The sequence below is a fragment of the Nymphalis io genome, chromosome 23 (assembly GCF_905147045.1).
Source record: "Nymphalis io chromosome 23, ilAglIoxx1.1, whole genome shotgun sequence".
Taxonomy (NCBI): Eukaryota; Metazoa; Arthropoda; class Insecta; order Lepidoptera; family Nymphalidae; genus Nymphalis; species Nymphalis io.
The window spans coordinates 2,023,323-2,050,515 of record NC_065910.1 but is presented as its reverse complement, the minus strand read 5'-3'; the positions used below and the strand labels follow the sequence as shown (position 1 = coordinate 2,050,515).

The 27,193-nt window shown below is 33.0% G+C and overlaps 1 protein-coding gene across 2 annotated transcripts in view; it reads left to right on the top strand.

The window, feature by feature from the left end:
- Positions 1 to 27,193, top strand: part of LOC126777665 (uncharacterized) — a 39,955-nt gene that overhangs the window by 2,645 nt on the left and 10,117 nt on the right. Inside the window, exon 1 of one of the 2 annotated variants that reach the window (XM_050500786.1) lies at positions 11,849 to 12,063. The exons of the other annotated variant lie outside the window; for it this stretch is intronic. The gene's annotated coding sequence lies outside the window, so the exon portion shown is untranslated. Of the gene's footprint in view, positions 1 to 11,848; positions 12,064 to 27,193 lie in introns of those variants that run through there. 2 annotated transcript variants of the gene reach the window in all.

Below are 27,193 nucleotides of genomic sequence, written 5' to 3'. Positions count from 1 at the left end.
AGATGTTACTAATCTTCGTGTTATTATTCTTTTTATGTAATTAATTTTAATTGACATATGACTCACATCACTAATTAAATTGTTACAAATAATTAGATATTACATAAATCGTTCCGTTTTTATATAAATTAAAATGGGTGCACGTCGAATACAATAGTGCTGAATATTCGGATTGTCCAGCTTTCATGCAATCATAGCCAGACGGTTAAGGTATACCAAGTATATCCTGTCTCTTATGTAAATCGTGGACATAGCATCTCGCACGCCAGGTACGAGTATAGTACACGCGGAAGAATGTCGCTCATTATCATTACTTTCACTATTTTCTCAGTTTACGCTTTTGTATAGTGCAAATCAATTAGACTTGCTAAATTTTACTTAATAAACAAAACTAATTTTTAAAAGCAGTTGATAGTGTGACAATATCAAGTCACGCCTTTTTTTATTTCGCTGATAAAGAAACCTTTACGTTTGGGGGAAACCACATGACGTGTAGGGTATAAAGGACTTACCGGCACTGAGTGTGCCAAATACCCACTAAAAAACAGCGGTATCTAGCTCTTCAGGGTCGCTTACGCATACTACCATGACGTGCCGACAGTTGGCCCGCCAATTCTGGCCTTTAATAGCTAGGGGGTGCCCGGGGTGCAGACAACTCCCCTAGCGGGGAGAAAAGGTTCGCAGTGCACCGATGTCTCCTCCCCGGCCAACTCCGGTGGAGTGAGTCAGCGGAGGCACTCTCCCCACGCTCTCACACTCCGCGGCCTCCTTCTGCGGTATAACGTTCTCGACAAGACCAGGTCACGCCTTGCCTAATGTTTAACCTTAATTGTGATAAGAAATTTCACCCTGGTAAAAGAAAATAAGAATAAATTGGTGTTCAGGTTTCTGTTACCAAGCATATCACAAATTTGGAAATATATAACCTAAGGCTAAGCAGGTTACCTAAAAGTTAACATTTGAGAAAAATCGAATTATTCACGAGACGAGCCCGATTGGAAAAACCATCACATCTCGGAACGGCTATGACATTATAATGCTAATTAAAGCTATAAGAGACATATTTGTTTGCTTTTTAAATTTACGTAAAAACTACTAAGATGTATAAAATATGCAGCGCAATGTTGCCTATTTCGGCACAGCAGATGATCATGTATAAATCATATACATAATACATACTAAAGAAGTTGATGTGCTACGGCGCCGTGTAGATTTATATATAAATATTATATATATATATATGTATAGCAGCGGACATTACTTATAATAATCTGTATTGTGCGGTTAGCATATTTTTCTAGTAAAAACCATCCATTGTTTAGAAGACATGAACGAGATGTGACCTTGACAAAATAAATTCAATAAAAACACGTAATTTTAGCTTCGACATTGAACATTATTGAAAGGCCATAAAATTTATTTTTGGTTGACATAAAAATTCAGATTATTTTAGAGAAGAACATACTAAGTTTTGCTGTTTAGCGGTAGCATATGTGACTGTATCCACGTCGGGCTTGCACCACTTTTGTTTGTTAGTGTTGATTAATGTGTAATATTCCTTATTTCTGTAGTAACATTGGTTAATCTTTAAGCCGAAACACAGTATGTAAACACAGATGGATTTCGGCCACGGCGGCCAATCTCATGAGAGATTAGCCAACTACGCAGGAGATATTATAGTGCACAAGTGTGTGCGCAAACACAGGTGCACTCTCTATTCCCTAACTCTTATAATCCGATGGGAAGGCAATCCGACACGACCGGAAAGAGTTCAGGCGCAGGACCAACGGCTTTACGTGCTTTCCAAGGCACGGGAGTGTACACAATTCCAACTTCCACACTCCGGGCTGCTACTAAGAATTTTCTGACAGAAAAACCCAATAACTTTTTATTGGCCCGACCTGGGAATTGAACCCAGGACCTCCGGGTCTGCGGTCCGTTATCAAGCCACTAGATCAAAAAGGCAGTCAAATCGTATTACTTAGTATATTAATCTTAAAGTATTACACACTGCTAAGTAAGCGGAGTTAAGAGTTCGACATAAAATTATCTATATAAGATTGGTTTCCATTATCTTGTACTTAATAAATGTTCTAAATTAAATTAACTAATTGGTTTGCGATATTGCTATCTCTTTCTCATTTATGAAGTTAAAAGAGGATAGCAAATAATTAAATTCATTCAAATTGCCTTAGAGATTATTTTCTACAAGATAGGTACAATTTACATCGATAATCCATGGAAAATGCATACATACCAATTTCTTACTTAAAGCTAGCCTATTAATGTTTGGGAGATACCCCTTTTTTAATATAACAATAAAAAAAAATTAACCAAAAATTTCTAAACCACAGCGTCAGAAAATGCGAGTCAGACTTGTGCACTATGGGTTCCAAAAGACAAAAGAAGAAAGGGCAGCTCTTGGGCACTGAATTCTAAGACAGTCAAGAAAGATTGTTATGTTAATGGAACAGCTCTGCCATGTTGTATTACACGGTGAACTGGTACCTATTGAATTTATAACAATGAAATCAGTAACAGTTTCATTCAATGGTAATCGCATGTTTTAGGCGAATAACCTGTCAATGTCATCATGCTTTTGTCATTGTTTGATGACATTAACGGCTCATATACTCTTCTGGTTTGATTAACCTTGTATGTTTATTATAATGAAAAAAATGATTATTATTTAATATAGTGTAGGCGGATAAATAATTGATTCGGTATTAAGTTATTGAGGTATTCTGTTAAGAAAATTTCAGAGGGGTTCTACAGAAAATTTGGTAGCGATACAGTTCCTTGCCTCAAACAGCGCGACGGCCAAATGGCCATTTACGAGTATATAATATAATATGATGTGTAGCACAATTGGTGCTTCTTAGTACAAGCACTTATTTTATACTTATATACTAAAACTCCGTAGATGTTTTTAACTTTGCATTTGATTTTAATAATCTAGGTTCAGAGCTGAATTCTTGCATATATCATCGTCATATTATATGTCAAACATTGAATCTATATATCGGTCCTTTAAAAACGATAAATAAAGTATCTTAATGTGTATGTTTGGTTTGTTAAAAATCAGATATGTAGCTGTGTGATACTTAGCTGTAACAACCAAGTATATGCATAAAAATAAGCGTGTTTAGTTAAAACTTTGAATAATTTGAATTGGCTTAAATATTTCAGATATAAGGTTGTGTTCAATAAATAATGATATTTTTTAATGTTGCCTTTTATTTATTTATATTTTATTATAAAGAAATTAATATTGCAAATCGAAAATATAAAACATTATATAAATGTATTCTACCGCAAGGTCAATGCCCTCATTATGTAAAAATATTACCAATATTATCGTAAGTAAATCTAAATTTCAGAGGCACCGTATGAAACAACGGACTGTGAAATTGACATTTATCACGGGTTCGGACTAAATCGGTTATATAACTGTCGTGTAGATACGATAGCAGGAAACGTTTTTTATTTTACCGACTCTCATAATCTTATGAGACGGCAAATCCGACAAGACTGGTATAACTACGACCGAGGCACGGGAGTGATCACAAATCCAACTTCCAAACTACGGGCTGATAAAGAGAATGTTTCGATTAAAAAAATTCGATATTTTTATCAGCCTGACCTGAGGTTTACCTCGGAACCATGCTCTGTCACTTAGGTATCTCTGCTTAGTGTTTCCCCTGAATAAAGTCTGCGGTTAAGATCCTCATGTTCTTTCCACTAGCCCAGCCCTTATTATTGCATTGATTTATAAAGATAATTAGCTATGTGTGTGTCTGTTTATCATGTGCCTTCTAATATCTTATAAATGTTGTAGTCATACAATGGTATATACAATATGTATATAACACACAATACACGAACACGTCCTAACTGATCCTCACAGGGTATCCTTTTGAAGAGGATTAACAATAAAATTTTATTTTGTTACTAATTGTTAGTAAAGAAAAAAAAATATTTAAATTTTATAATCTTCATCTCATTTATTTTTTAGTGTAATAATTGTACAGTGGCAACCCTACGTTACACTACATACATTTATGGTTTTTAACAACCTACTGGTTGTACTGGACCAACATTAGGTCATATACGAGCACCATTAACTGGGCCTTTAATAATTTATTATACGCTTTAACAGCAATCTAAATTCCAATCAACTATATCCAACCTAAACCTATATATTTGTAAATTTATTACTATTATAAACTGCAAATATCAACCTTATTACAGAAGAAATAAAGTATTTTATACTTGGACATAAACTTGTGCTCTGATATAATTATTTTGCAATAAAAACGTGTAATAGGCGCGAGAGTTTGAACCAATAATGCGAACAAATTGGAACCATGTCGCAGTTACTCCTGACAATTTATCTACAGCGTTAATATAAAACGTTTCGATAGCGTAGTGTGCCAGAGTTCTAAAACTTGTAACTACAGTATTACTGTCATACATATATGGAGAAATTAATCGATTCGATGTCAAGCAGAAATGATCAATATAAGTGAATTAGGGCAAGGACATATTTATTTTCATAAAAGCAAGTCAATAAAGGTTGTTCTACACGAACACGTTTTAAAAAACCAAATACATGAATATGGTAAGCCGGTTGTAATATAGTTTTGATAAAAAATATATGACAAATGAAAATAATTTTTATGTCTAGGATGAGTATTAAGTCCTATTTCATTGTCATGTATGAATTTAATTTTTTTATTAATGATCGTACTTTTACTCGTAATTTAACTGTACCACCAAATGCCACACAAAAATCATTCCAGTCAAACTCGTTTATGTACTTTTAATAGTTTCTTATAAATCTTGAACCATTTAGAAATGTCGGGCAACGTATATATAAATTATGTGCTATTTACTCATAAGTACCCCAACAATGCCAATGGTTTGACGTCATTTTAAATAGTCAATAAATTCAAAGAAAGAAAATCCAGTTTGACTATTTTCATATTCTCATGTTTCATTGTTAAATAGTAATTGGATTATTTTGTCACGACGCCTTATACGGATCTAATTTTATTTTTTTCTAATGCAAATAGCCTCACTAACAAACACGGATCAAATATAAAGACACACTACACATTTAGCTATAAGATTTCTACCTGCTTTGCCTAAAGTTTGTTCAACTTTATGCCTACTTCGATTGGAATAGGCATAGGAGCACGAATACTCAGTCATCCTTAAGATGTTTTCCATCACTTAGCTATCTTATAACTCAATTCATGCAAGCAATACTAAACAATTCGGTACAACTTGTAAATACAAGTCTACTCACGCGAAAATAATTTTAAGCGTCTAAAAATAAATTAACACATATTTCTGAAATGAAGATGCGTTCCGAGAACTCCTTGGTCACTTGTTTTCAGAAGTATATTTCTGGAAAAGGAAACATTCAATGACATTTAATTTATAAATATTTTTAGTATATTTAATGCTTATTTGTGATGCTAATGTGTTGCGAATGATTGACCTGTAACTTTGTACAGTTTGTATTAACACTTAAGTAGAACAATTAACAGCGAGCGAGTCATATCTGACTTAATTTGCTACTTGGTTGCAGGACTTTGTGCAAGTCCGTCTAGGTTAGCCATTCATCATATTCTTCCGTTAAGCAGCAATACAATACAAGCAATGGTTGTGTTGTAATGTTTCTTACAGTGCCAATTTTTATGTGTGACCATTTAGAAACCGGTGGCTCATTTGCCGGTCCGCCTATTTTATATAAAAAAAAAAAAAAAACAAAAGATTTAGTTAGACATTGCAACGCATGTCCATGTTCAATAAGAAATATTTATTTCACAGCCTGATTCTGTTTCACATTAATTTACAAGAATACAAATGAAAAAGAAACTTTCGATTTGAAATCACAATTTTTATATAAATAATTATGAATATTATGTTTTTTTTTTATATTATAGGTAGGCGGACGGGCAAACGGGCTACCTGATGTTAAGTGATCATCACGGCCAATAGAGATTGGCGTTGTAAGAAGTATTAACTATTCCTTACATCGCCAATACGCCACCAGCCTTGGAGACGAAGATGTTATGCCCTTGTAGTTACACTGGCTTACTCATTCTTCAAGCCTGAACTCAACAATACTAAGTATTGATGTCTAGCGGTAGATTGTTGTCTAACAATCAGTTATTATTGTGTGATTGTTGTCTAACAATCAGTTATTTTGTTATTACATTAAATTTTGCGCCTTCGGTGTAACGAAATGTATTAGAATTGAAATGTAATAAGTTCATAGCTTTGAATCAAACAATAACAAACAAATATTCATTCAATATCTATGTATTGAAATACATAGATTGCTGTTTTCCCATTTTATTAACTGTGTCATTATGGCAGTTTTACTTAAGGATACCTTAAATGAATTTGTCTGATCCAGCATAATTATTTTTTCAATTAATTACTTTCCAAATAAATATATAGTGAAGTTGGATATAAACTTTGTGAAAACATGATTCTTTAATATGTTTTTTTCGGGAATGATTAATTATTAAACATTTTTATATTAAAGATATATTTCATCGTGCAATTGTTTCCGATATTGTCACCAATGCTAAGATACATAAGATTTCACGTGTATTTCAACAACACACTAAGTTATGTTCTGCCTTTATTACAATATATAATAATTATACGAGAACGTCAGCTTAGCTAACGTAGTTTCTTTCTTTTACTCAAACTTTAAATCGAATATGCAACTATGAAAAATGTTTTGATTTTTTTATGTCCCTTGATATTCTATATTGTGTTCCTAAATGTCACTTATGTATTTCTCTGTTATGTAACGAAATAAACAATAATGATGATCTCAAACTCCAAATAGAACCGATTTATCGCTTTCGAACGAATCACACAGCTATTAATGATTTCATAATGATTTCCTTCAGGCATGTCAAAGGCCTTAACCGGTTTCAATATCCGATTTACGAAACGCCCTTGAAGATTTATTTGCAACGTGTATAAAATAAGGTGATCAGCAATCTTGCCTTTTGATAGGACAAGTCCCGTTTTTAGAGTATTGTAATGTACATTCTACAGTCTATAAGCTTAGTACTTTATTTTTAAGCTGAATTTTGAATTTTTTCCGAAAAGCTACTTAAGTTCACGAAAAAGTTTTTAAGAATATCTTTTGAAATATGTTAGTTTCTTCTTGTTGTTTGTTTCATGTTTCATTAACACGTGTCCTGTGTCCTGGAGAGGTTCCAAAAGCACAAAACACTTTTTTGATGTATTTAGTAATGCACATAGCGATGTGATTATTGGACTAAAACGAAATAAACTATTTATTTATAAGCATAACAATTCGATGATTGGTACCCAAAAAAAAAATTGAAATTAGACGACATTCATAGGAGACATTTTTAGATAATAATAATTTTAAAATTAGAATGTATTCTAATTAAAGCTAACTCATCTGGGTTTTCTTAAATGTCCTTGTTATTAAATTTTGTAAATGGTAACATAGTATAAGGCAGGCTACACTACTTACTATTTAATTTATTAGTGTTATATGATAATGGGAGATTTTAGATAAATATAAATTAGCTTAAATAGATAGATAGATAAAACTGCGATGTACATAAAACATTTGGATCATTGTATTTTTTGTAATGGCGGCGGCTTTGAAGCGATCAAGCGTGTTTGATACAAAAAATAAACAGACTTTGATTTCAATTTCATTTATAATATTAGTAATATTTTTTCATTACCTTTGTTATCAATCATTTCATTAAATATTATGTTTAACAAAATAACACACATTTTTAACAATTAAAGGGTATTAATATCGTTTTTATCGCTGTACACATGCAACAAAAATACAATTTGTTGTTTAGTTTTCGTTAGATTAGTTAAACAATGCTGTCTTCTTCTTACGAATGCGAAATAGATAATGACTGAAAGAGCAAAGTGTTCATAAGTAATGTTAGACAGAATATATCACTTTTTCTGAAATTTATGAAAATCATAATGAAAACGTTTAAATTACTTTGATTTATTTTCAGTTATATTATTTAAACTGCCTCGTTGGTCCAGTGGCTTGATATAAGGCCGCAGACCCGGAGGTCCTGCGTTCAATTCCCAGGTCGGGCAAATAAAAAGTTATTGGGTTTTTCTATCAGAAAATCCTTAGTAACAGCCTGGAGTCTGGAAGTTGGAAGTGTGTACACCTCGTGCCTCGGAAAGCACGTAAAGACGTTGGTCCTGCGCCTGAACTCTTTCCGGTCGTGTCGGATGGCCGTCTCATCGGATTATGAGAGTTAGGGAATAGAGAGTGCACCCTTGTTTGCGCACACACTTGTGCACTATAATATCTCCTGCGTAGTTGACTAATCTCTCTTAAGATTGGCCGCCGTGGCCGATATCGGTCTAGAGGACATTATTATTATTTTTATATTATTTAAAAATAATTCGTGTATCGATCGCCGTAATTACAGCAATATTATATACCGCAACAATTGATGTGTTCAAACGATTGACAGTGTCACGTCGGGAATTGGTCTAGATTACATTACGACCAAAAGACGGCCTTAATACAATAATACTAAGGCTCATATTGTTATACGAAATACAAGTATCATTGAACTATCTAAATATAGGCGGTAACTGATCAGAATGAATATCACATGACGGTTTTATTGTCATGTGGTAATAATAGTTAAGGATTGACAAATTTTCATGAAATCATATTAGTATTTATTTATTTGTAGCGGTGTCTTAGATACCGCTAAGTCATTAATATTTTGTACAGTAAATAACACTATTTATTTATCTAAAACACTGTCGGTGTAAATTCTATCGCCAAGTAGCAAAAGTATTTTTTGTGTTGCGATTGGAAGGGTGAGTGAACACTGGAACTGGAAGGGTGGGTGAACCTTTGTAACAACAGGCAAAAGGGACATGACATCTTAGTTCCCAAGATTGTTGCATTGATGTAAGGAATGGGTAATATCTCTTACGGTACCAAGATCTATGGGCGGTGGTGACCACTTACCATCAGGTGGCTCAACTGCCAGTCCGCTTACCTATCTGATAAAAAAACACACACAAAAATAAAGTAATTGATTGAAATACACTGACTGATGCAGTGTGATATACCAACATCGATTTAATAATAATAATAAAAATATTGGGCATGAAGATAATGTTTCGATATCAAGCGAGAGAGTCAGTCATTCATCTTATAATTTTTATAATATCTTAGATCCATAGACTGCGTTCAACGGTTAAGATACATCCTGCAGTATACATACTGTATGTATAGTGTGACTTTCCATCACGCGGTCAAACTGCTCTTTTTTTATAGTATAGGTTGACGGACGAGCATATGGGCCACCTGATGGTAAGTGGTCTCCACCGCCTATAGACATTGGCATTGTAAGAAATGTTGACCATCACTTACATCGCCAATACGCCACCAACCTTGGGAACTAAGATGCTATGTCCCTTGTACCTGTAATTACACTGGCTCACTCACCCTTCAAACCGGAACACAACAATAACAAGTACTGCTGTTACTGCTGTTTTGCGGTAGAATATCTGATGAGTGGGTGGTACCTACCCAGACGGGCTCGTACAAAGCCCTAACCACCAGTCGTCTCGTCTGTCTTTGGCACAATGTTTTATGTAAGTAGGCTCTATGCCGGACATTTAGTCATTAAAACGTATATAGTAAATAAACAACAAACACCCACACTGTTAACAATTCAATCTAGAGTATTTATTGCTAGTGTACATGAAATGCCTCTTGGTCTAGTGGCTTGACATAAGGCCGCAGACCCGGAGGTCCTGGGTTCAATTCCCAGGTCGGGCCAATAAAAAGTTATTGGGTTTTTCTGTCAGAAAATTCTCAGTAGCAGCCCGGAGTGTGGAAGTTCGAAGTGTGTACACTCCCGTGCCTCGGAAAGCACGTAAAGCCGTTCGTCCTGCCCCTGAGCTCTTTCCGGTCGTGTCGGATTGCCGTCCCACCGAATTATGAGCGTTAGGGAATAGAGAGTGCACCTGTGTTTGCGCACACACTTGTGCACTATAATATCTCCTGCGTAGTTGGCTATTCTCTCTTGAGATTGGCCGTCGTGGCCGAAATCGGTCTGGAGGACGTTATTATTATTATTATTACATGAAATACATAAAAGCCTTTCTACAGTGCTTTCTTCAGTTCTACATATTATCCACTGGCCAATTTGAGATTATTAATAATTTAATATCATAAAATAATAGTTAAGACTATATTTAAATTTAATAAATTCAATAATTTATTATATGAGTTAATCGACAGTAATTTTAAGTTTTTTTTTTTTATAAATAAAACAAGCATTAATATAATATACAAAATTAAATATATTATTTTATTTAAAATTAAATCACTGGTGGTAGGGCTTTGTACTGGTGGTAGGGCTTTGTACTGGTGGTAGGGCTTTGTGCAAGCTCGTCTGGGTAGGTACCACCCACTCATCAGATATTCTACCGCAAAACAGCAATACTTGATATTGTTGTGTTCCGGTTTGAAGGGTGAGTGAGTCAGTGTAATTACAGGCACAAGGGACATAAAATCTTAGTTCCCAAGGTTGGTGGCGCATTGGTTATAAGCGATGGTTGATATTTCTTACAATGCCAATGTCTAAGGGCGTTTGGTGACCACTTACCATCAGGTGGCCCATATGCTCGTCCACCTTCCTATTCTATATAAAAAAAAAAAAAACCAAAATTCGGAGGCCAGAAAAAAGTAATCGAATTCAATATGATTTCTATAACAAAAATGTTAATAGTAAAATAAAACAAACTTAACTTTTTATCCCAAATCCTTTTAAATTTTAATCGTACAACAGGTAAGCTATCTACACTAAAAACCTGATATGCTGTACGTCGCGGCTTTTAACATTTTGGGTGTACAAGTGAAAAGGGAACAGAGATTTATTTTATGTTTATTTTGTCAAGAGATGGCGCTGTAAGACGATTATTTAAATACCTACATTACATATTTAATGTGACTGTTTAAAATTGGAAATACGAACTTACTCGAAAAATTATTTGGATATTTTTTTTTTTATTATAACTGCAATCTATTAACGACGGCTTCCAATGGACCAAGAGGAGTAATTGGTAATACATTGCTACATTCAAAGTATTCTTAATCAGTCTAATTATTTAATTGTTTTAGAGCTCGAATACTATTCTATATGAATTTACTTAGCTCACCCGTGAAGTGTTGACAATCGACTTATGGTGATATACTATTTTGATGCGTGTATACTTGAAATGTTATATCTGTTAGGGTCAATGTCGCATATCGTTTTCTGACATTTCACGAACGATTTCTGGAGTCAGCTTTGAGTTTGCTTGACTTATGGGTATTCTGAGCCCCATTTTGTCAATTGACACAGGATTTGTTATTTGTTTCGTTAAAAGAGTTTGTGCATTAATTTACTTAGTGATAAATATAATATTAAGTATTTTTTTATTATTACAATTATTCGCTCAGTAATCGAAATTCGGCTGTAATCATTATTAATAATTTAATAACATGTTATGCAATTTTTTATGTTTCAAACATATTTTTTTCTACTCTTTTTATCTATGTTTTACTAACATAGGTTGCGAATACTAAAAAGAAAAAAAACATTCATTTTATTTTCAACAATGTAAACAATATTTATACTCAACTCATTCATTAAATTCAATAAGTATATGCTTTTATCGTTGAACGCTATAAGTTTGTACCATACTAAGTGATTCTTGAATGAATCACAAGTAACACTCGACTCAACTCTCAAGTCACGTCAACAGTTTCACTACGAACGCAGCGCGTAATACCCGTTCTAGAATTAAATCGAATATATATTCGATCGTGTTTTGATAAAACAAGTACTAAGTTATAATAAAATCAATCATAATTTGGATGTGATAAGGTTGAAAATAAGTGATTATAATTATTGTTACTTGTGCTATTTATTTATTTATATGTGTTGTTTATTTTCAAAATGTGCTTTTAGAAATTATTTCTGTGTTTATGTGGTAAGTTTCTATTAAACAATTTATTTATGTATAAAATGTATAAATTACCGATTATTTTATTTAAATTATTTGATGAATATTTTATTAATTCCTTATATTTTATTGATATACGTTTGTTATCTGATTATTTATTACAATTCATATTTAAATCTTAGCTTATAATGTTATAATTATGAATTAAATTGAAGTAAAGAATCGTTTAAAAAATCAAGGAATTTGTTTTATGAATTATTATAAAATTTAAATTATCAAAGACTTTAATTCTTCGGTCTATCAATATTTAACAGCAATGTGTTTTGGCTTAAAGAGTAAATGAGAATAAAAATAGATCTATTGACAGCAGAGTAGGTAAGCCACATAATATGAGTTACGGATTATATATATTTTTAATTAAGTTCGCTTGTAAATGCTGGCACAGTAAACAATATAAATCATTGTATATATAGCCAATGCGCCACCAACAGCTACGAGTATATCTCTTATGCCTCTAATTACACTGGCTCACTCACCATTTAAACTGAACCGCAGACGGCACCATTTAAACTGGAACACAATATAATCGAATTTCCTTTCAACCTATGTATAACTGTATTTTAAATTTGGAATATGCTTAGAAAAGTATGTTCGAAATTTAAAATAAAATCGGGTCGAAACTTAGTGGGCTTGTTCCGAGATCAATTCTAAAAATTCCTCAACCTCTATGTAATCGTCAAAAAGACCTTGAAGTGAATTTCTATTATATAACATTGTCAATTAAAACATGAATATCAATTTATTTCAAAGAATTTCCCAATGTCAACAAATATGATATCATACAAGAATATATTACTGGTATACAACTACTTTACTAAATAGCCACAAAAGCCGGTCTATTAGTCAGAATACGTGAATCGAACCCGAGGATTGCAAATTCAAGTCCGAGCTGGCGTCACTTTATTTTCATGTGCTTAATTTATATTTTTGAAACATCGTGCTCCGTAAAGAAAAATATCGTAATGAAAATCTGCTAGTGTCCACAAACCAGTATTGCGGAAACGTGACTGAATAAGTTCCAACCTCCTCCTCAAAAAGAGAGGTGGCCTGACGCTAACATTGGGATATTTCTAGTCTATTACCCTACTTTTATAGTTTTAACAGCTACCACGAGTTTTCTTTTCCTGCAAAAGATGATATGAATTATAACAAATTCAGCACATGAAATTTTAATGGCTGGCCGGGCCAGCCCGGGGCTTGAACCCGTAATCTTCGGTTATGATTCACGTATTCTAATCACTAGATCATCTCGGTTATCATAATGAAATTCAATTGCTCGAATTGAAGTTGAAAAAATCTTATTTCCGGCAAAATTCATCATTGTTACTTGTCTTTAATATTTATTATGTTATGTTTCGGTAATTCAAAGCAGTATTAAATAGTTATAAGCAATTGAATATATACATAAGAACCAGCGTATGCGTAATGCTGTGTCAGTAATTCTCATTTTATTTATTTATTTATTAGATCACCAACAAAGTACACCAACAAAGTCACAGATACATGATAGCACACAGTTCATAAAATAAAAAATAAAAGAAGTGGTACCTAAATTACAGGTGATAACTGCATGAACAATATGGCAACATATACATTATAGCACAAAAAAAAAAACAAATTAAAAACAAATCAAAATTTCAAGTTAAAAAACAATGAATAAAACATTAATAAACTAAAATAAAAATAATAATGAAAACTAATATTTTAAGAACCTTAAAATGTTTATTAAATAAAAATTAAATTTCAATATATGTTTCAACACCTCCCATAGATATTGGTGATGTAAGAAAAAATAACCATTTCTTCCATTGCGCCACCAACCTAGGGAACTAAGATATTATGTCCCTTGTGCCTGTAGTTACACTGGACACGACCGAAAAGAGTTCAGGCGCAGGACCAACGGATTTACGTGCATTCCGAGGTACGGGAGTGTACACACTTCCAACTTCAAGACACCGGGCTGCTACTGAGAATTTTCTGACAAAAAAACCCAATAACTTTTTATTGGCCCGACCTGGGAATTGAACCCAGGACCTCCGGGTCTGCGGCCTTACATCAAGCCACTAGACCAACGAGGCAGTCAAAGTTTTGTGGTACTTATAACATTAATCACATTTCTTATTCGTTTTTAAATAAATAGAAACATTAGGTTGAGTTTTGAAACATTAGGTCCATGGTCGACTGATAAAAATCATAAGCTTCTAAGAAACTGGGCTACACTTCTGGTGACCCAAGAGCTGGCGCTTATTTCGCCCAAAGGCTGAGTCTAGCGGTGCAAAGAGGCAATAGTGCCAGCGTCTTGGGTACAATGGCACAGGACAATCTTTTAGACGGCGTGTTTTGCTATAAATTTGTAACATGTATTTTGATTTTTTTTTTTTTTTTTTGTATATTATAAAAATGTCTTTAAATATTTTAATAGATAAAGTATATAAGATAAAATATAATTACAATTTTATTTTAAAAAATTATCTAAAAATATTGAAAAGATAACAACCATTATTTTTGTTTTAAGCTGTTTTGTCTTACACTGTTGCTTGTTCTTGTCAGCGACGTACGGATGATGTTAATCTAAGACTTATTTACCGTTATCGTTATCTTAATTACCGTCAGAAAGATATCGGCCCTCCCTGGGGGAGGCACCGGGTTATGTCTGACGCACTAAAATCACTGCTATGGCCGTCCTCGTCAGACGCACTCTCTATTCCCTCACTCTCATAGTCCGATGGGATAGCAATCCAATAGAGCAGGAAAGAGAGGCGCAGTACCAACGACTGTCCGTGCTTTCTGACGCACGGGAGTGTATATACTTTCAACTACCAGACTCTGGCCTGATATTGAGATCCTTCAACAGCAACTAGATTGGATTTAGAAACTCAGGCCTTATATGTAGCCACTAGACCAACGTTTTTTTTTATCTGAGTATGGGTCATATGAGTAAAGAAGTGTATGCATAGATTAAATTGGTTAATAAATAGATTAAATATATGTGTGTTGTATGGGTATTTCCTTCGAGACCGTAGACGTATTAAATAGGAATCAAAGCAAATTAATCTTCAGTAAAAGCTCGATCGTGCCTTTGTATATCCGTAACGGCTGACGTCACGCCCATGCCTCAATGACGAATCTACTGCTAGACAAACTCATACCATTGTAATGTGCTGTCAACTTATTGTATGGTAAATATCAATATAAGTTGTTCGAAATTTAAAAAATAGAACGCCTTAATAACTTTTTTATATAAATGCAAGAAATATGGTAATTCTTTAATTAAACCGTTCTTTAAAAAGAAGAAAGAAAAATTACAAATCGCAAAGCACTTTCAAGCAAAACATTATAAAAAATAATGTTAAAAGGGATAAAATATAAAATTCAATTTTCTTAATATTATTAAATTCACCACTTTAGACTTAATACTACAAGTACGTTATGCAACTAGTTATTTCCTAAAACGTTGCGTCTAGAACTTAATTACAAATCGTCTGTCATTGCGCTCATTTCTCACTATAAATTCCTATTATATCACATATATCACTTATACTATAGTAGTAATAGTAGGATAGTAACAGCCTTTGAAGGTCCCACTGCTGGGCTAAGGCCTCCTCTCCCTTTTGAAGGTAAAGTTTGGAGCTTATTCCACCACGCTGCTCCACTGGTGGTAGGGCTTTGTGCAAGCTCGTCTGGGTAGGTACCACCCACTCATCAGATATTCTACCGCAAAACAGCAATACTTGATATTGTTGTGTTCCGGTTTGAAGGGTGAGTGAGCCAGTGTAATTACAGGCACAAGGGACATAAAATCTTAGTTCCCAAGGTTGGTGGCGCATTGGATATGTAAGCGATGGTTGACATTTCTTACAATGCTAATGTCTAAGAGCGTTGGTGACCACTTACCATCAGGTGGCCCATATGCTCGTCCGCCTTCCTATTCTATATAAAAAAAAAAAAAAATGCGGTTTGGTGGAATACACATGTGACAGATTTTCAGTGAAATTCGACACATGCAGGTTTCCTCACGATGTTTTCCTTCACCGTCAAGTACGAGATGAATTATAATCACAATTAAGCACATGAAAATTCAGTGGTGCTTGCCCAGATTAGAACCCACGATCATCGGTTAAGATTCACGCGTTCTTACCACTGGGCCATCTCGGCTTTTTACCTATATTATACTTGTAGTTATTGTAGGTATTGCACATGAGAAGGAATCGAAACCGCGATCATGATTTCAACAGTTGCAATGATTTACTGTGACAGAAACAGTCAACCCGTTGCTTGTTGGTTAACCGAAGGTTGTAAGATATTATAAGAAAAAACGTAAATAAAGTACAGATCTGATGAACATCCTGAATGTGTAAGCTTGCTTATGTGTGAGTTTTTTTAAGTTTTGTTTTAAAGTATTGTTTTAAATCTTTTGTTGTTATCATTTTTCAGTAGTTATATACATAAATACGTATAGAGGCTAGAGACTTTGCTTTTGTTTGTTTTAAATTTGTACATTTTATATATATGTATGTCGTGGATATTTATTTAAACCTAAAAGTATACTTACAATACTAACTCGTAATAAATGTAATTATGGCAGCACTAAATAAAATATAATTCTCCTTTTTATTTCGTATTAAATCGGCACATAAACAAATCCTAATTTTATTGGACCGTTATAAAAGACGATATCAGATATATCGTTTTTTAACAACAAAAGACAATTCGACAACTTTATCGCAATCGTATCGAAATATAATCGTTGCCGTTTAAGCGATTTCACATTAGCCGTTTCAACTATTCTATTAACAAAACAATTCAGTTGCGTTTTGGTTGAAGTTGAACCGGAATAGATTCGAGTACATATCGTAACCGTTACAAATTAGTACAATTGAGCTCCAGCAATTACATCTCGAAAGAATTCGTTTGGTATTTTCCTTAAGTGGCTGCTTATTTAACTATTCTTAATTTAAATAATTATTTTTTAATTCGATATGCTAAATTACTGGCATTTAACTTCAATCCTTATTTACTTGAGAGACGAAATTCTTATTATCAAAAACTTTAAAGATGAATGTCAAGGATGGTCATTGCAATCCGATGTCGTGTGAGCTGAGTTTAAGACATCCAAAGTAATATCGAATATTGTTGAGAGGTTTTCGAATTTCAGAATTTAATTTTAAAAATTATCTGTAAATAGACCGCTGCTGGGCTAAGATCTCCACTCGTATCGAGGAGATTGATGGAACCTATTGCTCCAACAATATTTCCATCATATGTTGTTTATGGTTATTAATAACATATTTTTTTTTTATTTTTACAATTATATTACTTAAGAAAGGTATAACTTATGCCTTTGCTTGTATTTTTAACAAATAAATGACTATTCTATTCTACTTTATGTTTCTGTTTAAGGATGACTGAGCTAGAGTAGCCACAGACATAAAATTACATAAGCTTGACGGAAACGTTGTAATAGTTAAAGTAGGAGGTGACTTACCGTCAAGTTGCCTATCCACCTTCCTGTTATAAATAAATAAAATGAAAGTGAATAACGAATAACGTTTGTATAAAATAATTACTCTTGTCAGTTATTATTGTACATATTATACAAGCGATACGCAGTGAGTAATGCCTCCGGAAGGACTTTTTCATATGGAATTATTTTAATAGTCTTTTGTTCTCGACTCAGGAATTCAAGACAACGACCGTCGACTACAGAATATTCTAGACTCTTTATCGTATTTAATAAAAAGCTTTAAATATTAATGTTGTATAGAGTAATTAATTCAACAATTTGTGTCTTCTTCTTTCGAATGCCAAATCAGTGATGACAGAAAGTGAGGAATGAGTGATATCCTAAGCATCTACTAAAGTTTAAATGCAAAGTAGTTACAATTTACATACATTTAATGAAGATGTTTAGAGGTGAATACCGTAACCGTAACAGCCTGTGAATGTCCCACTGCTGGGCTAAAGGCCTCCTCTCCTCTTTTTGAGGAGAAGGTTTGGAACTTATTCCACCACGCTACTCCAATGCGGGTTGGTAGAATTCACATGTGGCAGAACTTCAGTGAAATTAGACACATGCAGGTTTCCTCACGATGTTTTCCTTCACCGTAAAGCACGAGATGAATTATAATCACAAATTAAGCACATGAAAATTCAGTGGTGCTTGCCCGGGTTTGAACCCACGATCATCGGTTAAGATTCACGCGTTATTACCACAGGGCCATCTCGGCTTTTGAGGTGAATGCTTTAGAGGTGAATGCTTAATCGTTATTAAAATACAATAAATTAAAAAAGAAACGAAAGCAATTTTCTATTCAAACCATGTCCAAAAATAAACAAGTTGTCACTAGAAATTTGATTTAAAACTCAATTGAAAGATTTGACTAACACGGTATGTGTAACATGCAAAATTAAATAAAATCTGTAATAGAAAAATCCTTTAAAATGATGAATTTATATGTAATATATTAAAAACGCTTGAATTGTAAAGCGCCATAATTTGCACGTCAGGAAATAATTTTTAAGTTAGGAACGGATGTTATATAATTAACAAATGAATTTAAGAATTAATTATCTTGGGAGTACGATGAGATTAGAATTTCAAGAATGCGCATTTATGTTTATGTACATTGAGTAAAAAAATTTTGTAAAAAAGGTTTTACTTCTGTACAATTTATCATTTAAGTAGTGTCCGAAGTGTTTGCTCTTGAATTATTTTAATTTAATTAGAGCTGAGATGGCTAACCCGGGCAAGCCACTGAATTTTTATGTGCTTAATTGTGATTAAAATTCATCTCGTGCTTGACGGTGAAGGAAAACATCGTGAGAAAACCTGCATGTGTTTTCACTGAAATTCAGCCACATGTGTATTCCACCAACCCGCATTGGAGCAGCGTGGTAGAATAAGTTCCGAACTTTCTTCTCAAAAAAGGGAGAGAAGGCCTGAGTCCAGCAGTGGGACATTCACATGCTGTTACTGTTCTGTAATTAGAGGAGCCCAACTTAAAAACGCTATGTATAATATAGTAAAGAATAAACTAATTTTTAATCTCGTCATAATAATATAATTACTGAAAACCTTGACAAATTACTATTGTATAAATTCTTCGAATAGTCCAAGAGTCACGCGGTTGTTTTGAAGGTCGCAGGGTTTTTGCGTTCGTTTCGTCAATAATATAAATTTGTAAAAAATGTGTCTGTTTTTGTGCATATCTTGCAATCTTAATTTAGCGAAGATTAGAATTTTGTTCTTTTTTCTTAAAAAGCTCGATATAATGTAGCCTGTGGTATTCTAAAATCTCCAAATCAATTCTTTCTCCTTTTTTTAATACAATTTATTAATTATATATGAAAAGATATAATTTTTATTAATTTATTTATTATAAAATATTACGTTACTTATTTGAGTGATGGTCGTTGATATTCTGTTTTACATTTTTTTCTTTACCTGTCGTGTGTTTATCCTAATTGAGAGGCGTTATTGTATATTTATTTATAGAATTTATATTGATTTAAAATTTTGATTGTTATTAAGAAAGCAATGTTAACGGAAGTGTGACTATAAGTTTATCTTGTACTTATATAATTTATCGTTATCAATAAATGTTTCGATATCTTTTTATGATTATGTAAATCGCTGACAATTTAGATTTTTTATACAAGATTTTATTTTCAAATGCGTTTTTGAAATTAAAAACATATGGGGAATAATCAATTTAATGAATCTGAAAATGAGGACAGTCGCTCCGGGTCCTACGGGCAGAGAGGTTGTCCATTGCCGTACAGCGCGGAAATGCGGCCTGCATTATGGGCAGCTTTGCTTCGGGTGGGGATCGGGAGGGACTATTTTAAATTTGACTTAAAAAATAGATATTCTACCGCAAAACAGCAATACTTGATATTGCTGTGTTCCGGTTTGAAGGGTGAGTGAGCCAGTGTAATTACAGGCACAAGGGACATAAAATCTTAGTTCCCAAGGTTGGTGGCGCATTGGCTATAAGCGATGGTTGACATTTCTTACAATGCCAATGTCTAAGGGCGTTTGGTGACCACTTACCATCAGGTGGCCCATATGCTCGTCCACCTTCCTATTTTATAAAAAAAAAAAAAAAAATATAAAAAAATGACATTAAAAAAATTAATAATAATGAATTTGTAAATCAAAATATTCATATTTTATTTACAGATAAAATTTAAAATAACAGGCAAAATTTAGATTAACAGGCATCGTCACGTGTTCATCGTTGATCATTTATAAACGGCACTTATATGTATTTATTCATGAAGAAGTATTGTATACACTTTATTTTAAATCGCCGCTAGATTCCACAGTAGAAACAATATCGAAAAAATATTTTTTTATAATTTTAAACCGATAGCTGTTACAATTACTCATTAATAAATTTAAATCAAATTCAAAAAAACTTTGATAAATTAAATATTACTAAACACAAGATTATATAAATGATTAAAAAAAGTGTGGAGTTAGTATTTGTTGATTTCCAAGCGGGCTAAGCATAAATTTAATTATTTATTGACTGTGATTAAAAGGATGTAACGGGTTCTTCTCGGTAGAATCTATGTTCCGACCGGTGATAGGTTTATATTTAATTCAATACTGCAACATGACGATTCAAAAGTATGCCCTCATAAGCTTAATTGAATAAAGAATTATTTGATTTGGTTGGTACATACACCGGTAGGGCACGTCCTTTGTTCGTGTTTTAATAGTTCAAGTATATATATATATATATATATATATATATATATATATATAGGGCATACTTTTGAATCGTCATGTTGCAGTATTGAATTAAATATAAACCTATCACCTATATATATATATATATATAGGCCTCGTTAGACTAGTGGCTTGATGTAAGGCCGCAGACCCGGAGGTCTTGGGTTCGATTCCCAGGTCGTGCCAATAAAAAGTTATTGGTTTTTTCTCTCAGCAAATTCTCAGTAGCAGCCCGGAGTCTGGAAGTTGGAAGAGTGTACACTCCCGTGCCTCGGAAAGCACGTAAAGCCGTTGGTCCTGCGCCTGAACTCTTTCCGGTCGTGTCGGATCGCCGTCATGTCGGATCGCCGTCATGTCAGATCGCCGTCATGTCGGATCAACGTCCCATCGGGTTATGGGAGTTAGGGAACAGAGAGTGCACCTGTGTTTGCGCACACACTTGTGCACTATAATATCTCATGCGTAGTTGGCTAATCTATCTTGAGATTTGCCGCCGTGGCCGAAATCGGCCTGGAGGACATTATTATTATATATATATATATATATATATATATATATATATATATATATATATATATTATTTTACATTTACATTTGAAACATACTGTAACTCTAGTTGATATCCGTCTCATAAGCAACCTCTACAATATAATTTTGATAAAAACCATTTTAATTAATTATAGTATGTTTATATATAATTACACAGATTAAACACGTTTGGTAATTGTTGGTAATTAAAAGAGTATTTATTTTATCATTTTTTTTGGAATTATTAAACTTGCTACTAGCTGTTTTTTTTGTAAGCATAAATAAAAATGTTTATGGTTTCGCAACATAATTTTTTTTTTAAAGAAAACTGTGTGTAGCAAGCTCTCGAGGCATTCACGTAAATAGTGATGGAATTGAATACACATTAGTACTTATAAAATTATTATATTAATCGTAAATGTAAATAATAAGATTTATCACCCTCATAAAGTTCTATAGACTCCTCAGAAAGGTCACTTCAATCACATTCAATCTTCCTAGCGATATTTACTTCCATTACCTATAAATTCTAAATACAAATGAAAATTTTAGTTATAGGTATAGGCTTAGAACCCGCTATCTCCGCTTAAGATTCTCGTGTTCTAGCCACTGGGTCATCTGGCTGGAATTTTTAAATATAAAAAGCAATGTCACTAAAGGCAAGTCACATGTCTTTGAACACATGATAAAGAAAAAAAAACTTTTTAAAACGAAATATTTCTTACACATCTGTGACATGCTGCATTTATCTCGGAGTTGATATTTGTGTTCAATGTACATCCAAAACTAAACGCAAAGCGTAAATATAATTGAATATGAAATTCAATTATATATTTATCATATTATAATTATTACTATTATACGTGTTTTATCAACCAAGCTGTTTCATTTCTTATTTACGTATAATAGATATATTTCTGCAAAATATGAGTTTATTCTTAGCTAGTTGTCGAAGAAGGTTTATTACTCAGTCTTATTATTAATAACACAAAACAATATATTCTCATAAATGTAATAGTAATAATAATTTTATTTAAAAACCATCATGTAAGACCAGAAACAAAATGTGAACGATAATAACTGGTATAGTGTAAAACTGTGATGCAGTTAAGTTGTAATAAAATAATATTATAGTATAATCTACAGTAATGTTATAACTGCAAAAGTAACTGTGTCTGTGTGTTACGTTTTCACGGCTAAACTACTGAACTAATTTTGATGTCATTTGGTATGAAGCAAGCTTGACCCCAATGATTGTCAAAGGCTACATTTTTACCTAATACCCGCCGCTATATTCCTAACACGCGAGCAAAACCGCAGGCGAAACCATAGAGAACACTAGTCATTAATATACCTACGTTTTATTATTGAAATGGTAAATAACCTTTTATAATACGTATTCAATTGTTTTTCCAGTTTTGCCTGATTCATCACACAAGTCCTGTTTGTATATTTAATGAATCCTTATTGAAAACCCGTAAAAATCGCTTTTGAGGAACGAGTAATGAGTTATCACTGAGTACTATATACGTCACATACGCGACGTAGAAACTTTCGAAACGTTTTTATTGGGACACTTTTGAATTACGCCTCGTAGATCATTCTAATCCGCAAACGAAAAATTAATTTTGAATAACCGGACATACAAACATAATTAATTGGACATAAAAATACAAACTATAAAATATTAATCATAATTCTTCAATTCATACAATCAAACGTGTTTTTGATTTAAAGATATATATACTAATGTTTTAAAAAAATTTACATTTTCCTCTGGTGCGAGTTATTTTCCTTAAGCTACATATACCTAAAATATAATGGTCTTTATATTAGGAATACAATAACTCTAGTGGACAAGGTTTATTTATTTGACGGGCCGGTTGGCGTGGTTGGTAGATACTTGCCTTTCACGCCGAAGGTTATGGGTTCGATTCCCACCCAGGACAGACATTTGTGTGCAAGAATATTTGTCCCGAGTCTGGGTGTAATTATCTATAAAAGTATGTATTTACAAAAGAAAAGTTGTATATGTAGTATATCAGTTGTTTGGTCTCCATAGTACAAGCTCTGCTTAGTTTTGGATCAGATGGCCGTGTATGAAAAATGCCCCAGGATATTATTATTATTATTTATTCATGTAAGAAATGCAATCGGCATTTTCACAAAATTAACATAAAAATACGACACTAGTACATCATTAGGGTCATTTACAACAAGGTTCAATTTAATATGAGTATATGAAAAACGAGGTACACAAAAGTGACTATAATATAAATTTGTACTATTGTTACTATGTGAACCGGAAGTTATTATGTCGTGAGTCGTGACGGAAAACGGCACGGCTTTCTTATACAGTCATGCCCCCCCCCCCCTCGTCCTCCGACGCCACGTGACGCATATATACTTCGTTGCTATATTATTTAAAAAATGAAGAATATATTTAACGAAGTTCTATGTTTTTATTTATTTCATTCATAATTCTTTCAATTACGCAAAGATCAATATCTGCCAACCCGCAATGAGCAGCGGCGATGATAGCAATGATTTACAATTTTACGTAAGCAGTTTGTATAAGCATTTCGAATGTGATAGTAAAAACAATAACGTTTGTACGATTTGGTAGCTGCTTCTCACGAGTGTCTCTGCATGTCTTATATTTTATCATTGATCTGACTGCACATAACTGTTCTTTTGGTCTAGTCTAGTGGCTTATACGGTTTCTGATATTATGATCCTGCATTCGAATCCCAATAATGTCTCGATGGGAGAAAAGAGTTAGAAAATTGGCTGTGATACAAAAAATCGAACCGCATTGTTCGATAAATAATGAGATTATAATTAACTACTTTCCGACCACAGCTTCGCCCACGGTTGAGGCGTACCGCGCAAGTATCACACTATGCTCTTTTCTGTAACCCAGATAACGAGTATCAAAATTACATGATGATCGGTTGAGTAATTAAGTCATGAAAGCGTAACAAACATACGCATGTACGCAATAATATTAGTTAGAATATAAATATTGATCTTGAAATAAAATTTCATTGAACTGAATAAGCCAAGTTCATTGAAGTGAAACTTGAAGCTGTTTTAATAATAATATTTCTTGTTTTTTTTTTTTTTTAACTTTTATTAATAATTTATCTTTTGATCTATATATCCGGTTTGTAGGTTTTTTATTTGTAATGAGAATTTAAAATTGTTTCCGTAGTTGGTGATTACTATCAATAATAATCGTATATACATATGTATGGGTGCAAAGCTTTGTATGAACATTTAATATTTTCTTTTCAATCTTATCGAATTGCCGTCTCATCATATGACGAACCGGTTGGCGTAGTTGGTAGATACTTGCCTTTCACGCCGAAGGTTGTGGGTTCGATCCCAACCCAGGACAGACATTTGTGTGCATGAACATGTCTGTTGGTCCTGAGTCTGGGTGTAATTATCTATATAAGTATGTATTTACAAAAAGAAAAATAGTACATGTAGTATATCAGCTTTGTACAAGCTAAATTTGGGATCAGATGGCCGTGTGTGAAAAATTATTATATTAAGGCATTCGGTTAAGATTCATATATATTATTATCATACCTTTGCTTTTTTAATATAGCAGGTCGCATAGGTCGAAATTGGTCACGATATCATCTTCATATTTATAATATGATGTTGCAATAATAATTAATTAAAAATATTTACACTTCTAATTTGACAAGACATTTTTGTCTCCACACTTTAGTCTACCAGGAGATTGACTCCTCTCCTGGCAGACTAAAGTGTGACATAAACAACTTTGACAATCGACGTGATATTGATATGATATCGTGATGATATTGGTCGAGATCTTGAATAATCTATGATATTCATTATGGATTCGTAAAAAAATGGCGCTTTGACTATCGTAGAAGTTATTACAGGAAAATTGGAAGTCGAATTAAATTGGATATATAAGCAACTACATATGTAGTTAAGTAGAAAATTGTCGTATTATAAACAAGTATATATATTATTTAAAAAGTAATGGCTCTGCTAGATTATGCACTACAAACATAGTAAATCGTATGGAATACGTAAGCCTAAGTTTTACTGGCATTATCATAACTTTTCCGATTGTAATAGACTATGAAACTACAATACTTATAATATAATTATTATATTCATAATATTTTATTCTTACCTACAATATTTCTATTGTTTTCATAATCTATATATAAATAGGAAAAGACATATCAGTTTCACCGTAACAGCCTGTGAATGTCCCACTGTGCTGGGCTAAAGGCCTCCTCTCTTCTTTTTGAGGAGAAGGTATTGGAGCTTATTCCACCACGCTGCTCCAATGAGGGTTGGTGGAATACACATGTGACAGATTTCAGTGAAATTAGACACATGCAGGTTTCCTCGCGATGTTTTCCTTCACCGTAAAGTACGAGATGAATTATAATCACAAATTAAGTACATGAAAATTCAGTGGTGCTTGCCCGGGTTTGAACCCACGATCATCGCTTAAGATTCACGCGTTCTTACCACTGGGCCATCTCGGCTTTTTTATATTTTTTATATTTAGTATCTACCCTTTTCTCCTCTGTTTTTATCAACCAATTTTCTTTTTTTTTTGTTTGATAGTAATTGAAGAGCTTCAGTGTCGCCGTTGAAAAAAATTAAAATAAGATTTGAAAAAAGAAATATTTTCTTCAGTTTTGATCGCTATTCCGATTACATAATTATAATAATGAATAATTATTTATAATATTAAGTACAGTGAGGCTATTCTGTAAGAACAAATTCGAAACTCACCGTCGTCAACAAACCGAAACAGACGGTCGTGAAATGTCAAAAAGTGATATGCGATATTGACCATAATAATTATAACGTATTAAGTATCCTCAAATCAAAATAGTACATCACTATATAAGTCGGTTGTCAACATTTCACGGGTGAGTAATGAAGTGAGTTCTTACAGAAAAGCATTGCAGTTATTTGACACCAAAACCTTTTATATAACCTAAAATCATTTAGGAAGTGTTTTGAATGTGTCTTGTCGTCGAAAACTGCTGTTATGAACAGAAATCTAAGTCATAACCGATCTATTGTATGTAAATGCGACCTCGTAACTAGCCTACATTGACAAGATAAAGGGCATCATACTATTGTTACACTTAACCTTATAATTAAGTATATTCAGGTTACGACCGTGATCACAGTGTCGTGAAAAATAATAAAAAAAACTATATCGTTGACATTGACTTTATTGTGAGCTAAAACCGCAGGATCCAAATCCACGATAAATTAAAGAAAAAAAAACGTAACGATCATTTTTAAAACTCGAATTCCATATATTTTAAATTAAAGTGTGTTAAAAAACTAGTTACGTCCGTGGACTATCTATCCGAACAAGTTACCCAAACTACGCACAATACTGTTTATCTGATTTATATAATCTCTATTATCTATTTATATATGTATTTCTTTATTTCAGCAAGAATAGTTGTAAATTCGAAATCTTATTCGTATAATTTTATTTAGTTGTAGTTTTGTCATCATCTTTATCATTAAAAGCGCAATTTATTAACGTGAAAACCAAGTAGTATTCTTTGTACTCGCTATCTCCGGCTTAGATCTACGTGTTCAATCCACTATGCCGTTTCTGTGGGCTGTATTGTTTGTATGAAGTACAAATCAAATAATAATCTTGCCATGCAATCGACGCCTAATCTTAATAGCATATTCATGATTTTATTCATATTTTTAGCGTACAATGCGAGTTACATTCCCGCGTTGTACGCTAAAATATTTAATATATTTTGCTTTTTGTGTAATGAGATACTAAAA